The following is a 16,427-nucleotide window of genomic DNA, read 5'->3' as shown; positions in this document are numbered from 1 at the left end:
ACAATTGTCACAACTCAAATCATTTCACAAGTAATTGCTAAAGAAATTCCCATATAATCATCCACTTCTTCCAATTGCACTTAACGATCCTCAACTATATTTTATTAATCAAATTGTAGAAGTAAACATAAGAAACACTGTAGACATTTATGTTATTGATTAAGCGAAAAGGAAGTAATTGGAGCCTTTCACCGTTTCCTGAGAAATACGACCCTCGGGCTCACCCATGAGGTAGTAGTTGATGACCCGTGTACTTGAGGTATATACAAACTTAATCCGCACGTCTGTCACTAGATAACAAGAACAAATGGCTCACATTTATTGAAGAACCACTTATGAATCACATCCACCAGTTTATATTCTTGATGATATTTGGTCCCCAAATTTGGTGTCGGATCAAACCAATCACATCTAAACAAGGTTGTTCACTTGAGTGGTAATCCTAGGTACTCCAAACATAAAACTTCAACTAATTGGCAATAGAAGTCATTTTGATCCATAGTATAATCTTTTGCCTTTTATGCATACACCACTATTTATTGTCGTTCTATTTGAACTATAGTTCTTTGTATGAAAATTGAAGCCATTCACTATACACCCACTATAAGATTTAGAGCTTTTTAGTGGTCCTTTTGACAAACTCTTGCAAGAATTGGTTGGAAATGTCATTGGAAGGATTATGAGCAAACGTAAAGAACCACATCATGAATTCATGTTCCAATATCCCATCAATGCATTTATCATCAATGTCTGGATTCCTTGAGCCCAACTCATTGACAAAAATGCTTCACATTGAAACAAATGAACAAATTAGCAAAAAGTTGCAGGCAAACAAAGAAATCCCTTTGCTTAGAATTAAGTAGTCATACTTAATGAATGGTTTAACTTCTGGATAGTTCAGTAAGATGTACATCTACACTACTGAATATTCTTCTTCCGTGAGGTATTTAGTTTTTGCTTTTCCTATTAACATCTCAAGGCATGCGAAAATTGATAAGCTCCAAGCATGTTATGTTGGATCTTCCTCACTGTCATAATTAAGTGGTACCTTGCAATGCCCTGTCTTTACATGTGGTCCAAAATAATGAGCACAGAATACTAATGCTTCCTTGACTAAATAGGCATTACATATGGAGCCTTCAACTTTGGCTTTATTTCTCACATTCTTCTTTAACTTTCATAGATATCTGTAATGTTATATATTTTATCAGATGAATAATTTTAGTAATGTTAAGAATGTGTAGAAGACATAATACAAGGTTTTACCTCTCAAATGGATACATCCATTGATATTGTACTGGATCCGCAATCCATGCTTCATATGCCAAATGCAAGGGAAGATGCTCCATTGAATCAAAGAAACTTGGGGAAAATGTGCACTCCAATTTACAAATGGTTATAAGGATTCTTTTCATTAAGCCTTAACATATCTTCCTCTAGGATAACTGTTGAAGTGAGCTCTCTGAAGAAATTACTCATTTCTATTAATGCTCGCCAAACACTTGATGGATGCAATTCCCTGAATGTTATCGGGAGTAATCGGTGCATGAAGGCATGACAATCATGACTTTTCATCCTTAAAAGCTTTAGCTTTCTCATGTAAACACACCGGCCCATGTTTGACACATATCCATCTAGAAACTTGAGATTTAAAAACCATTCACAGAGCACAATTTTTGATTGTTTATCGAGAGTATAACATGCCTTTAGATATTTCAATGTAGCTTCATTCCTTTCCAATTTATGTCGACAACAAAATTCCTTTAAGTATTCCCTTGATTTAGTGTTATACTTAGTCTTCCCTTCTACATTCATCACAATGTTGAATATATTCTCAAACACATTTTTCTCAATATGTATAATATCAAGGTTGTATCAAATGAGATTTGCCCGCCGGTAGGGTAAATCCCAAAAAAAATGCTTCGTTTCCTTCTACCACTAATCTTAGCACCAGAGTCCATGACTCTATTTAAACTCAAACCTTCTATTTCTTTTAAGATCTCATCACCAAAACGGATAGCAGAAACCATTTTTCTTATGTTGTACTCCATCCGCATAACATTGAATAAGCTAAGAAATCACTTATGGTCCATCTAAGTGCAGCACACATTTGAAAATTATTCTTCAGTGATGCATCATATTTTCAACCACAATTTCCTACAAATGCTTCATTTTTGTAATAAAGGGTTGTAAATACACATCCAACATGTCTTTAAGATTTTTGGGCCCATGAACTATTATGGTAAGGAACATATACTCCTTTTTCATACACAATGAAAGAGGTAAGTTGTAAGGTATAACTATCACCGGAAAGAGAAATATTGTTGCCCTATTTGTCCAAAAGGTTAGAATCCATCAGTGCATAATTCCAACCTTACATCTCGACTCTCTAATGCAAATGATGGATAGGTGTTGTTAAAATGCTTTCATGTAGGTGCGTCAGAACAGTGACGCATGACTCTTTCTTCAGACTCATGCTCTACATGCCACCTTATTTCTTTTGCTCTTACATTTGATGCAAATAATCTTTGCAGCCTCGGTGTTAAAGGAAAGTAATACATCTTCTTTGTACAGGATATTTGTTTAAATTTTAGATGAACTACCTTTTTGTAGCTTATACCTAGGAGATACACAAACTTTGCAACTCATTAATTCATTATCTTCACCCCAATATATCACACATCCATTAAGACAACAGTGGATCTTCTCAACTGGTAAACACAAGCATTAGACTAGCTTCTTTGTGTTGTAGAAATTATTCGGCATTACATTATCAGTTGGTAATATTTCCTTCATTAATTGGCAAAGTTCATCAAAACATCTCTAAGTTAAATGATGTTCTACTTTAATGTTTAGAATTCTTGTAACAGCCGATAATTGTGAATGGTTTTCACAACCTGGGCACACTTCTTGATTAGCGGAGTTTAGCATATCAAATAATTTTTGGGCTGATGCATTTGGAGGTTCCTCTATACGTGTATGAGAGAAATGAAGACCTCCATTATCCATCACCATTTGTTCAATTAAATTATATGATGTCTGCTCCACACTTAGAATTTGGTTATCTATCACATCTTACCTACGAGCATCTTGGATATATGACACTGTTAGTTCTTCATGGAAAATCCATCAATAGTAGTATGGCATGAATCCATACTTCAATAAATGATACCTAACTGAATTTTCATCAAGACATGCATGATTTCGACACTTGTCATGGTTACAGGGACACTTAATTTTGATTTCATCCATACATTCTAGATGCATCTTTGCAAATTTGAGGAATTGATCAATACCTTGTAAAAATTCAGGGTTTAAAAGACTCTACTTAAGCGTAGCATACATCCAACTTCTTTGCAGATTCATTTTAGCAGTAGCTGTATTATAAAGAGACAAACATGAACAATGTTATGTCTCTATAACCCATGAGATAATATTATTTCATATAAAGGTACTCTTGTTTCATCTAATAGCGTAGTGTACGAATTAGTCACATTAAATGCTACAAACTAGAAAGACGACCACCTACCAAATCTACATTTAACTCATGCACTTTGAAGAGGCAATAGATAAAGGCTAAAGGATAAATAATAAGTGTGGAGATATAATTTACTCTAGTAAATATTGAAATTGAGCATACAATGAACTATAGAATAAAGCCTTAAAAGAGATAGAAAAAAAACATACTTACCGCTCCTATGTCTAGTGGTTTCTTTGCCTAATAGTTCCTCTGTTGCTTGGAAGTCTAATGTAAAATCAAAATTCTACAATATAAGTTATGGCACCAACTTGTGAAATTTCAAAACTTGCATCAATCTTGTCAGTGGTATGGAATCCATCTTGACCATATAAGTTTTGTAAGATATTTTAAACAACTTCATGGGCTGGCATGGATTCCCATATCTACAACTAGTACATAAATTGAACTCAGATTTTCTTGTGCAAGTGCTAAAAATAATTTGTGTGATTCAAGCTTCACCTAACCTGAAAATAGATAGTCAAATTAGGTCATTTACATCACCATATAATAAGTTGTTTGATCTGAACATTCACTAGTAGCTGTAGAATAAATCTATACTATCATCTATGATTTTCAAATGGCAAAAGAAAAAAAAGTTATTATCTTCTCATAGTGGGTATTCCTAAATTTTGGGGTAACTATCATATATATTTAAAGAAAATACCTCAATGTTTTGCTTTTTGTTGATGGCCTCGACCATCTTGTTGGTCGCAAATCAAACAATTTAGTTAAATGGTGAAAGAGTCTATATTAATATTTTCTTAAAAGAATGAACATGGGCATAATCTCAACTTTATATTTAACCTGCCAACACACAGACACGGACATGGTTGTTTAGCTTGATACTCTAGCAGCTTGAAGCATTTCTACTATAAGAGTTTTCACATCCCTACATCATAGTACAAGAAAATGCTGATCAAATAGATGTTTAATTTTCAATTTGGAAAAAAAAAAAGAGAATAAACCAACAAGAAGTTCTACTCATGATAGAAATTATATTTCATCCACTTGGGCCATAGATAAGGCTCATAGAAGTTTTACAAAAGCATCAAAAGATATCACAAAGCATAATTTCTGAGGTATTGTAAGTGTAGCAGAGAAAACCACATGGACTGGAGCAACAAAAATGATGGCATGCCTCTCAATAGAAGAATTCGTGAAAGAGTTGAAAATGATAGACCTTAGAAAAATATTTAAAATATATGGTAGGGACCAAGTAAAAAAAATATAAACATGACATCAGAGAATTTCCTTGTTAAAAACAAAAATATTAGACGAAGTACATCAAAGGATGCTCCTCAATTTTGTAAATGAATTCCAAAAGAAATCTTACTTTCTATCTTTTGCACATATAGGGAAAGGAATCCGAAGTTTCAGAGTACTTTCTTGGAAACCAACCTGAATAGAAGTGAACTAGCATATATAAATCAACTTTGCAATCTCAGTTGAGAGAAAATTAAGATCTTCATATTGAATAAAACAACTGAGGCCATCTGCTGAAAGAATTAGAAAGAGAAACTAGGTTTATGAACGGATTTTAGCCCAGTGATGTTCACAAGCTCACCATCCTTGATGGTGCGAAGATCGGAGAATGAGGAACGAGTGAGAATCACTTCTCAATAGTGCCGACCTTCACTTCTCCTCTTGTCGCTAGCCAGGAACCTCTCTTCATTGCCGAAGAGCCTTGTCTAGCTCGCTAGGACTCAGCCCTTACACTTCTCCTTTCTAGGACTTAGCTTCGAAGCCTTCATTCGGTGCGGGTTTTTGGTAGTCGGAGACAGGGATCGTGAGGATTTCGTTGGTTTCTTGATTCGCGGGATGGTGGAGGGGTCACAGATAGATGATCGGTATGAAATGGTGAAGGACTTCAATCTCGTCATGGCGGTGTCAATCTTATTTTGGGGTTAGAACCCCTAACTTTTTTATATTTGAGGATGAAAACAACTGAAGAAAGTACTATATATATAATATACATTTATTACAAACATTGTAATTATCTCTACACATTGTAAATTACAAACATTATAATTTGTAACTTTAATACCTAAAGTATGTCATTTAAAAGTAATGATAGATTAAAAGAAATTGCTTAATTATCTCTACAACATCTGTAAAAAAAAATAATTATAAAAAATTTGTACAAATTACTATACGTTACCATTATTTTTCACCAAATTTTAATTAAATATTATGTCCTATTTTTAATTATTTCTAAAAAAAATTAGAACTTCAGACAATTCTGGACATAATATTATTAAAGATATTTAGAAAAACATAATCTATCAATATATTTTTTAAACTATTCATAGAGAAATTTTATAATTATTTCAAATAAAATATGTTTCCCAAACTTAGGGAAATAATATATATATATATATCCAACTTTATTCATATAAAAAAAATCAATAAGCAAATACATATATATTATATAAAGATATATAGAAACGAACTAGAGTCAGAAACGGACCACAGTCCATTTCTAAAAACATAAACGGACAATTGGTCCATTTCAGTTTTCAGGAACTGGCCCTTTGATCTGTTTCTGATAGACTATGGTTTGTTTCTAACATTTGAAACAGACAACCAATCCATTTCTAAACAAAAATGGACCAATTGTCCGTTTGCGGTACATTTCTAACATTAGAAATGACCAACTAGAAAGTTATATTTAGTATATATAAGAAAAGATTTATTTTAATTATTAAATAAATATAAATTAAATAATAACATGTATTTTATAGATTTCTATAAATATTAAAATTTATTTTATAGATAATCTTTGGATAGATATACGTTTAATAGATTTTTTAGAGAATTGTAAGTTTTTTATAAATTTTTAAAATAATTTTATACTAAAATACATTTATCATGAAAAATACATTTAAAAATAGGAAAAAAAATATCCGTTTTTATTTATGGGAAAATTATTTGTTAGTTCCTGGAACTTTTTATTTATTCCAATAAGTCTTTTTGACAAAATATTATCCTTTGCAATTCCTTCATTTTACAACCAATTCCATTTCATCACTCCCGTTACCTTTGGAAGTTCGAATTATGTTTGACAACACACAAATTTGAATAGATTCACCAAATAATAACCAAAAACCAAAGAACAAAAGTAAAAGCTGAAGGTGATGTAAGAATAGTAAATCCGAAGTACCAAAACCAAAGAGTAAAACTAAAAATTGAATGTGATATAAGAATAGTAAAACCAAGGTTATCTTGCCCTTGGACTTAAAAGTAATTCTAGGGAAAAAAGAGGGACTTCCAAGGGATTTAGAAAAATCAAAGGTCTTTTTGGCCCAGTGCTAAAGTTGTTTGGACTTTTTGAGCAATTCCTCTTTAATTATATTTACTAATAAAATAATTACAAGTTAAGATATTATTGGCCACAATTTAATAAATCACATTCTACCTTATTAGGTTTGGGATTATAATTAAATAAAAAATAGGAGACATTATGAAAAAAACATAGGATTAGAGTTTTGATTCAAAAATAGGAGACATTCAAAAAAGAAAACATAGAATTAGGTTTTTTGATTCATAACAACATATGAAGGGCATCACACTCATCAAAGTCCGACAACACTACGCAGTAGCTCACATATTTTATCTTCTCTGTAGCTTAACACTTTAGCTTCAAAGATAAATCTCGTAGCAAGAAATATTATAGCTAAAAGTTAGCCACATATTTTATGACTTCTGTAGCTAAGTGTTAATATATTTTGCTATAGCTTTAATTTTTTCGTGTCTAAAAGATTAAAATATTTTGCCATGAAAATATAAAGTTGTAGCAAATATTTGGTTGTTTTAGCTACACTAAAATAATTTTAATCACAACTAGTAATACTAGTAAATTTTAGAAGTCATCACCTCCTGTCACAAATACCTCCGATGGTAATATAAGAGTGACCATTAAAAGGTCACAATTACACCATATTTTGTGACCAATTTCACATCACTAAAAATTTAAGTATTTGTGACAAAATGATGTGTAAACAATAACTTTATTTATTTATGTCAATTTTTTTTGACACAAAAAATCTTAAGAGTGGCAAACAAAGTGGTCATAACAGTTCAGTCAATTGTGACAATTTTGTTGACATAAAAACCTAATGAAATAGTGATGAACACGTGGCAACAATTGTCCATTTTATTGTAATAATTTTGTTGTCACAAAAAATGCTAAATAGTGACGAATAGACCGTCACAATAGTCCATTTTATTGTGACAATATTTTGACATAGAGGAATACACAATAGTGATAAATCTACTGTCATAAGATTTCATTTTATTATGACAATATTTTTGACACTGAAAAATACACAATTGTGATAAATAAACCATCACAATAGTCTATTTTATTATGGCAATATCATTGACACAGAAAAATATACAATAGTTATGAATAAGTCGTCACAATAGTCCATTTTAAAGTGGCAACATCGTTCTTATAGAAAAATACACATTAGTGACGAAAAAGCTCTCACAATAATCAATTTTATTGCGACAATATTGTTGTCACAAAAAATACACAACAGTAACCAATAAGTCATCACAATAGTGCACAACATTATTGACATTAAAATAATTAAAAATTTTGATAAAAATATTAAACTCATATGTTAACACAACAAATTCATCATAAAATGCATTTTTTAAGTGGCAAAATATTGTTACACTAACAAACTAAATCTTTAATATAATATAAAAATGAAAAAAAAAATATAAATGTACAAAATTTTGAATATATGAAATTATAGTAAAATACCCAAACATTATTATTAAATTTATAATAATTCTAATCTACATTCTAAGGTAAATTTGAAGATGAAGTATTCCACTATGCGTTTGATTCCTACAAAATAATCCAATAAATGGAATAATTGATTCCTACAAAATAATCCAATAAATAGAATAAATCAGTTTGTAAACTAATAGGATTTTAATTTAGGGCTAACATCCATAATAATATAATAACAATTGTAAAAAGTATTAATAACTGTTCAAAATTTTATAACTTTGTATACTCACATGACTAGTTGGGACACTTGATGTTGTAGCATTTGATAGATCGTCAATAGCAGCAGATTCATTTGGCAATAGTTTGGGAATTAATCCAATATTTGCCTGTGCAAAAATAGGTGAGACATGTTTAATTTCTGTGGAATGGAATCTTTGTCTAACATTATTTTATCAGGTAAAATCAAGATCTTTATTTTTGTCTAAAATTGAACATTTAAACTCAATGCCTTGCCCAAATTTATCCATTTTGAAAATAATCAAAAAAGAATATTCCAAGAATTAGAATTTTACAAAGGAAGAAAACAATATGAGAAAAGACTATTGATTAATTGGTGACAAGCACATTATATATAAATTAAGAAAAGTTGAGTTTAACAAATGAATATGAAATTATATATAACTTACTCTATGACACCCAAAAGGTATTAAGTTTGAGTCCTCAGTTATGACTGCATCAACAAGCTTATTAATGGACAAAAATACCATTTGTGCATCAGCCTTATAGGGTGCCACAACATAATCAGTGTTTTCTTTCTTCAAAACCTAAATTAATATTAGTTTTTCAAGAGTAGTTCAAATATACATTATGAATGGAAATAAATATAATGGAAAAATATTAAGGATAAATGTAAAAAAAAATCTATATATTTAGTTTTTAACTTAACTAATATATTTAAACCTAAGGTTTTTGTCACACCCACCCCTTCTACTGAGATAAATGTGGCACCCATCAGTTAAAAATCCATTTTAACTGAAACTAGCATCCCTGTCAAAGAACAAAATCAGACTTACAGATCCAAATTTACAACTTTACACTAACTACAGGTTCAATTACATAAATACAACAAATATAATAACTCAAATTTGCGGGTACAACCGCTACAAGATCACGACACCAACAAAAAGAAAGAAAAGAGACCCACTGCAATCTTGGAATCAACCCTAACTAGCTCTATACTCGAACAGGCAATATAGTAAGGTCTTGCTCCTGCAACTACAGCACATTCAGTTGGTTGATAATGGCTCAATAATTTCAAATAATCAAATGTAGCATTCATAAGTATAAAAAGATCCATTTTCACAGATAGCTTCCAAACTTTCACAAAGATCATAATTTTAGCAAAATACAACTTTAAAGAGCTTTTGAAACATAAATTCATCATAAATCAACATCAAATCAATTTTCGCAGAAAATCCAAATTTTTGTGAGAGACTGCCCCTCCTAAGAGCGACAGCATGGCTTCGCCCTCTCATCAAAATTCAAAATAACAGGTAATATAAAAACCATCCTCAAATCCATAGCCTGAAAAGCTCTCCCCGACTTAGCCGCTGGTGCGACTAGGTTGGGAGCCGCCAAGCTCTTCATAACCTTGACGTTGGCCTACCGGTCCCGTATGGTGACTCGGGATCTCGATGAACATCCAGTCAGGGCTCTACACTCCCACCTGAACAGGACAAATCAACACTTAGGTCCACCACGCCACCTTTAAAGGCTGGCCAATAGGGACCCACTACTGCAGTACTCGGGCCTTAGCCCGCCGTCACCATCCAAACCATCAAGTAGATATAACAATAATACAATCTGTATAAATCATATTGCAAGGTCCTTATCCAGGACAAGCATTCACATATCAGAAATAAACATTATTTTCCACAAAGCCAATGCCAAAAGTATAACAATGCATAAAACCAGTAAAGTCCAAATCCATGATACCATTCCTATACTAGGAATGAAAACCAATTCCACAAACATTACCGGTAAAACATTTTTAATATGCGCACATGGTTTCACAAATCATTCTAAATCAAAGCATATGTAATCATAAAAAATAAATACATGTATTTCCACTATTTAAAAATATGTATAATTATACAAAACAGATGTATCAATACGATCACGATTGTCATGGAACATCAACGGCAAATAAATATAAGTATCTTTTAACATTATACTCAATTAAACATAATAAAATGAAGTAATTAAACCATTATTTCAAAAAATAATAGCCATTGAATAATTATTTCAAAATAATAATAACCCTGGTCTCCCTTGGGTTTCTTGCTAGACCTAGAACTCCCTCCCAAGCCTAATCAACACCTAATATGAGAAAGAACAAAAATAAATACAACAGGCTAATGACCACAATTAAACCCAAAAGAAATTAGAATAAACAATAACAGACTCTTTAATTGGGCCAACTCACTCCAATCGGTTCAAACCTGATCTTGCATAATACAACTAGCCTTTAATTGCACTTAAACCAACTCAATTTGGGCTAAACCATCTTGGACCAACCTGAACCAAGATCAATTCCACTGAACCAAGCTCAAATTCACTGAACTAAACTCAATCTAGGCAACCAGCCTTGAACCAACTCTAATTCTTATCCAAACCCAATTCCAATTCATTTAAATGAACTTGACTAAACCAGATCAAGCTCTCTTCATTTGATTTAATCAAGCCCAACTCAACCAATTTACTCCAACTTGGTTTGATCCAACCAAATCAACTTGGCTAACTCAACCAATTCCAATCCAACCATCATCATTAACATTTTAATCATCATCAACTTAATTAACCAAACCAAACCCTAATCTCGTTGCTACAGTAATGCTATAGTAAAACTGAAACTCTTATCCTCCATTCAAGCAAAATTCATCTCAAATACAATGATTTTTCTAAAACAACTTGAAGTATTCATCATCAATAACAATCAATCATATTTTTCTACTCAAATCCATTATCTTCTTCATCAAATCCACCATATATACATACATACATCCATTTGTGAAAAATACACCAAGAAAAGTTCTTACCAAGTCAAACCATCTCTCCAGCGAGCTCCCTCTTACGATCTCCAAATCCTCCACCTCAAACCTCCCATTTTTCTTGTCATTTCTTCATTCATTTTTTTTCCTCTCAGGTTACTGTAGCACTGTGGAGAAAAAAAAGAAGAATATCATCCAATTCTAGAGTTTTCTCTCAACTTAAGTTTCTTGCTGGAATTCACTGTTAGTCCTTGAAAATATAATTTCTTAAAAAACAGTCCCTGAATAATTCACCAATGATTCCTGAATTATGAAATAGTGTTGCCAAAAGGTCTTTTAAAACTGTCCAACGGTTCCTGGATTATAAAACAGTATTTCAAAAAGGTCCCTTCCGCCTTACCTTTCAGTCCTTGGTTTCCAGAAACATTTCATGTCAATCCTTTTTCTATTACTCTTGAACTCTTAGGTCCTTGAGTTTTCTACTTGGGGTTTCTCAACAAAATTACTCTACAGGAAAATCTTACTGTAACTATAGTAATACCCTGAATATATTTTCCAACAGGTATCCAAAGGTTCAGGGCATTACAGTTTTAGTTAGTACAAGAACAGAAGGAGGACAATATAGCATTCATCCTACAATAGAAGTTGTTTATTCAAATCAAATTTCAATTATTACCTGGATTTGCTCCCAAGCAATTGATGGTGAGATACCAACAGCTTTCTGAAAGCACTCATGAGCAACAAAAGAATTTCCAGCAGCCTTAGGATTAAGTGCCTATTCAAGGTTTTCTTTCCTCGTCCTGTAATGTTAAAGTTACTAAGACAACTACCTCTTCAACTATTGTTAGTTATGCAAAGGTAAAATGCTTAATTTAGGTGAAAAAAAATCATACTATAAAATTAGAAAAAAAAACATACAAATAATTACCTACTCAAGAAATATTGGTTTAAAATTTCCCTACCAATGCATGTCAATATTAAGAGAATCTATTGTCACACGCATGCCATGTTTGGTTTTTTTATCAATCTTCATCGGCAAGGAGCCCCATTAAATACAAGAATAGGTTTAACACTATAGTTGCTTAATAGATTGTTTCTATGCATGCAATAATCAATATGCTTGAAAATTTTAGAGAAAAATACTATTCAACAAAAGCATATGAATTGTTAAGTTTAAGATTTTTTCCATTCACAAAACATAAACCACGTTGTTAAAATATATGTAACATTCTAGATACATATAGGGTTTGAAAAATAATGAAAATTACCAACTACCAATTACTATTCATCAATTATTAACTCTAATCATAAATTCAAATTTAATTAAATATATCACTATTGAAAAAACAATCTAATAGAAGACCGCATAATGTTAAGTTTTGATAATAAATACTAAAATATATCATTTGATTTTGAGGCATTAATAAGCCAATGTTTCATGAAGATTAAAACCACATATATAATGGCAATAATAATAATAATAATAATAATTGTAATAATAATAATTTGAATTATCATGTTGGTTTCTAGTACTAATTAAGAAACACGAAAATTTTTCATAATTTTCAAGTAATTATAGCCTTTAATAGAGAAAACAATTATAAAAAATTGTCCACCATTTTAATTCAAGTAACAAACCTAAGATTTTAATAACACAAATATTAAAAAAATAATTTGCACTCAATTAACCTATAGATTAACCTATAGTAAAGCATGCTGAGGCTCTCATTCTTGAGCATAAAAACTTTGAAGGTAAGGCAATTAATATACATATATTACACTATATATTAATTTTATCCTTGAAAAATCTCTTTTTTCAAACCTTTTTTTGGAGCAGACAATTGCCCATTTCTATTTCTTTGGTTTTAAACTTTCTTCGGGGTTTTATAACATTTACAACCTAATAAATCTTATTATCTCCATCATACCATCAAACTTTTTAAGATTGATTTATAAAGCACATATAAACATTAATAGTATAAACACTTAACTACACTATTATATTATATATAGTAATACTAATATGTATACTAATATACAAATATGATAAATTTAATTAGCATATTACATATACACTAACTATTAAATATATAATTAATAAATTTTATAAAATATGAGCATATAACATATAAATCGACAACTATATCTATATTATATTAATATATGGTATATGAATTATAATACATTATATAATTCATATACCATATAAAAAAAATTTAACCAATCAGCAGGCAACAAGATTAATAATATGTAACAATGTATATATATTATTTACTAATGGATTCTAGCATAATAAAGTTATTAACCATATAATATTACATGTTAATGATATATTATAATAACCCATGGTTATATATGGTGTACTGTTACCATATAATAAATAACATTTATAATCTATATAACATATATTAATATATATTGATTGGTTTGGATGATTAATATAATAATATAATTAAAAAATTTTGTACTGCCCATACATTAGTGCTAGCATGCACTAATGATAATGAAAAAAAATTATATATATATATTATCATCTTTCTGGGAAGAAAGCAAATCAAATAAAAAAATTAATGTCTATTTAAATTAATTTCATCATTAGGGTATTATAGCAATGATAATAAAATAGAAAAATAATAACTACAAAAAATATAAGAATCAAGTAGATCAAATACCTGGAGGTGGGGAGTCCCTTACAAAGCTCTATGCTACATGCAAAAGCACCCTTGTGGAGCCATGAATAGGCATTAATGGCGATAGTCTGATCACGCAGCTCCTCGATGGTGATCGGAGCCATGACTGTCTTCAGCAATGGAAGCAACTATTGGATACCCATCTTCCGATATTCTTATTAATGAGAAAAAGGTGATTATCGTAGACAGAAAACTGTGGGAGAGAACAAAAAGACGATGGTATACAGGAGAATTGGGCTAGATTAAAAGTATTTTATCATGTTATTTGATATATATTATAAGAAATAATAAATTAAAAAGATATGGAATTTTTTTTAAAAAAATGGATACTTAATTACCTAGAAATCTCACACATGATTTTTAAAATTTAGAAGTTAAAATTTAACATCTTATATAGTTAAATATATTCTAAAAGATATGAACTTTATTTGTTAAAAATTGGATATTTAATTACCAAGAAAGCTCACATATCAAATATGAATAATTTTCACACCAAAACATAAATAAAATACTATAATAACATTAAATATTAAATATTTATAATATAGTATATATTGCATGAAATAATCTTACAGTCTAATTTTTTAAAAATTCAAAAATTTCATGATAAATAAAACTTTTAAATTAATAATGATAAATATATTATCACACTCATTATATTAATATTTTTAAAATAACTTTTAAAATATAAAATTAGATTAATATTATTTATCATATAGCATATATGTGAAATTGTAAAATTAATAATATACTATCATATATTAATTTAAATATTAAAAATTTTGTGTTTGTATATATATATATATATACATATATTAAAGTAGCAACCATGTATTTTATATTATTTTTGGTAATTCATGTTTACATTAATCAATCAATTATTCATTAATAGGGATGACCCACTTTTATTCACATCTTGGGTCCCAAATGTGGCAACACCCTAGCACGGAGTAATGAGAACATGCTATGTGAGTCTAACATAATATATCAAAGACTCTATAATGCAATAATTATAAATTTCTTATGCTATTCAATCATGGAGATATGGAGAATATAACCCCTCCCACATGGACTTATAGTGGGATCTAGTGAATAATGAATAAACAACATACTACAGTATAGACCCTATAAAAATGGTGGATAAACAAGGTTGATTTTGAAAACTTATATTTTAAATCACCAAAAATTACATATAAACTATGATTAAAGAGCTTTTCGTGAATGACAAGAAGGGTTGTTTTTGAAAAACCGAAAGTTCCAAATTAAGAAAAACTCACGGTGTTCAGTGAAAACTTAAAAGGGAAAGAACGGATAGGAGAAAAAATAGTAAAGAGAGAGAGAGAGAGTAAGATATTGTGGTGAGTGTGGTTTAGTATTGAAGGAGATTATGGGTTGATAAATCTGTTTTTGTATAGGTATCAATTTGATAAAATTGACATAGAACAATATGTAAGAAAAAAAACAACTAAAAGACCATAATTACTAGGGGTGAGCAAAACCGGGTATCTGACTCGGCAAAAGCTTGACCCGTATCCGACCCGGGTTATACCGGATATCCAGTTTAAACCGGATCAGATATCGGATATCCAGATCCAAATTTAAGTTTCATCTACTATACAAATTTTTTTTAATATAACAACATCAATATTCGTAATATATATATATATATGAGAAACTTGTAACTTATAAAGAGAATTAAAACCTTACATTATTCTCCCCATAAAAAAAGTCAAAAAAAAATAATAAAGAGATTCATCAATCTTAGACATAAAGATTTGGAATTTTTTTTTTCTTTTACTTTTGACCCTAGAAGAGTTTAAATTTATTAATATGTATATATATAAATATAACTATATAAGTAACTCATTAAGTATTTAAACGAGGGATTTTAATTTTTTTCCTACTTACGCCCTTGTAAAATTTAAATTTATTAATATATATATATATAATAAATTTAAATTTTATATGATTTAGAAATAAAAAGAAAAATTCCAAATCCCTCATTTAAACCCTTTTAAGATATATATATATATATATATATATATATATATATATATATATATATATATATATATATATATATAATTATATACATATATCTTAAAAAGGTTTAAATGAGGGGTTTGGATTTTTTTTCTTTTTTACTTCCTAGACAATTTAAAATTTAAAATTATTATATATCTAATTATATATCTATATATAATTATATATATAAATGAATATATTAAAAAGCAGGGATCGGATTCGAAATCCGGTTTTTAATTTTTTCCCTAACCGTATCCGATCCGGTCTTCACCTTAAAAATTTAGACCGGGTACCCGACACTCTTTTTCGATTGGATACCCAAAAAAATTCGGATAAAAACCGGATATCGGATCGCATCATCGGATCCGGATTTTTGCTCACCCTAATAATTACTAATA

This window comes from Dioscorea cayenensis, chromosome 10 (assembly GCF_009730915.1).
Source record: "Dioscorea cayenensis subsp. rotundata cultivar TDr96_F1 chromosome 10, TDr96_F1_v2_PseudoChromosome.rev07_lg8_w22 25.fasta, whole genome shotgun sequence".
In the NCBI taxonomy this organism is placed as follows: domain Eukaryota; kingdom Viridiplantae; phylum Streptophyta; class Magnoliopsida; order Dioscoreales; family Dioscoreaceae; genus Dioscorea; species Dioscorea cayenensis.
This window is presented reverse-complemented; position numbering follows the sequence as displayed.